The sequence below is a fragment of the Arachis duranensis genome, chromosome 9, assembly GCF_000817695.3.
Source record: "Arachis duranensis cultivar V14167 chromosome 9, aradu.V14167.gnm2.J7QH, whole genome shotgun sequence".
Taxonomy (NCBI): Eukaryota; Viridiplantae; Streptophyta; class Magnoliopsida; order Fabales; family Fabaceae; genus Arachis; species Arachis duranensis.
In genome coordinates this window covers 67,985,720-67,987,768 of record NC_029780.3, presented here as the reverse complement: position 1 = coordinate 67,987,768, position 2,049 = coordinate 67,985,720, and positions in this window count along the sequence as shown.

Here is a 2,049-nt window from a genome sequence, read left to right as displayed (position 1 = left end):
AGATGAATAGCCGTGCTGTGACAGAGTGCGTTGAACATTTTCACTGAGAGGACGGGACTGTAGCCATTGACAACGGTGATGCCCAACATACAGCTTGCCATGGAAAGGAGTAAAAAGGATTGGATGAAGAGAGTAGGAAAGCAGAGAGACGGAAGGGACAAAGCATCTCCACACGCTTATCTGAAATTCTCACCAATGAATTACATAAGTATCTCTATCTTTATTTTATATTTTATTTATCTTTTAATCATTAATCCTCCATAACCATTTGAATCTGCCTGACTGAGATTTACAAGATGACCATAGCTTGCTTCATACTAACAATCTCCGTGGGATCGACCCTTACTCGCGTAAGGTTTATTACTTGGACGACTCTAGTGCACTTGCTGGTTAGTTGTGCGAAGTTGTGATAAAGAGTTGGGATTGCAATTGAGCGTACTATGTTGATGATCACAATTTCGTGCGCCATGGTGCAACTTCAAAGAAGGCTTAACCTAACCATGAAGGAAGTGGTTCAAAAGAAGGTGATGAAGCTATAGAATGCTGGAATCATATACCTAATTTTTGACAGCCCTTGGGTGAGTCCAGTCCAAGTGGTGCCAAAAAAAGGAGGCATGATTGTCATCTTCAATGAGAAGAATGAACTCATCCCTACAAGGACAATGACGGGGTAAAGAATGTGTATTGATTATACAAGATTAAATGAGGCCACAAGGAAGGATCCCTTCCCTCTCCCCTTCATTGATCAGATGTTAGAAAGATTGGCTGGCCATGCCTATTATTGCTTCTTGGATGGATACTCTGGATACAATCTGATAGTGGTGGATGCCAAGGACCAAGAAAAGACCTCATTCACCTGCCCATTCGGAGTCTTTGCCTATAGGAGGATGCCCTTTGGGCTATGCAATGCTCCAGCAACCGTTCAAAGGTGTATGCTCTCCATATTCTCTAACATAGTAAAAAAATTCTTAGAGGTCTTTATGGATGACTTTTCTGTCTTTGGTAACTCTTTTGACACTTGTCTGCATCATCTAACCCTTGTCTTGAAAAGATGCCAAGAAACAAATTTAGTTTTGAATTGGGAAAAATGTCATTTTATGGTACTAGAAGGTATTGTTCTTGAGCATAAGGCTTCAAGCAAGGGTATAGAAGTTGACAAAGCTAAGATAGAGATCATAGAAAAGCTTCCTATACCAGTCAATGTGAAAGCAGTGAGAAATTTTCTTGGGCATGCTGAGTTTTACAGAAGATTCATCAAAGATTTTTCAAAATAGCTAAACCACTAAGCAACTTGCTAGTGGCTGACAATCCTTTTGTCTTTGATGATAATTGTAAGCATGCTTTTGAACCTTGAAAAATAAACTCACTACAACATCAATCATTACATTCTCAGAATGGAGACTTCCTTTTGAATTCATGTGTGATGCAAGTGCTGTTGCAATTGGTACTGTACTGGGACAAAAAAGGGATAAGTTGCCTCATGTTATATACTATGCAAGCAAGGTATTAAATGAGGCACAAAAAATTACACCACTACAGAAAAAGAACTCTTGGCAATTGTATATGCATTTCACAAATTTAGACAATACTTGATTGGTTCAAAAATTGTAGTATATACTGATCATGCTACTCTCAAGTATCTCATGGCTAAACAGTATGCCAAGCCAAGACTTATCAGGTGGGTGCTGTTGCTACAAGAATTTGACATTGAAGTGAGAGATAGGAAAGGAAGTGAAAACCAAGTTGCAGACCATCTGTCAAGACTACCACAAGAGATCAACCAAGATGCACCACAACCAGTGAATGAGAAGTTCCTAGATGAACATCTTCTTTAAGTCCAACAAGCACATTGGTTTGCTGATATTGCAAACTACAAGGTGGGAAGAAAGATTCCCCAAGAGTTCACCAAGAAATAAGTGAAGAAGTTGCTCAATGAAGCCAAGAAATTCTTGTGGGACAGGCCCTTCTTGTTCAAGAGATGTCCAGATGGAATGATCAGAAGGTGTGCTCCTGAAAATGAAATGGGAGACATACTGTGGCATTGTCATA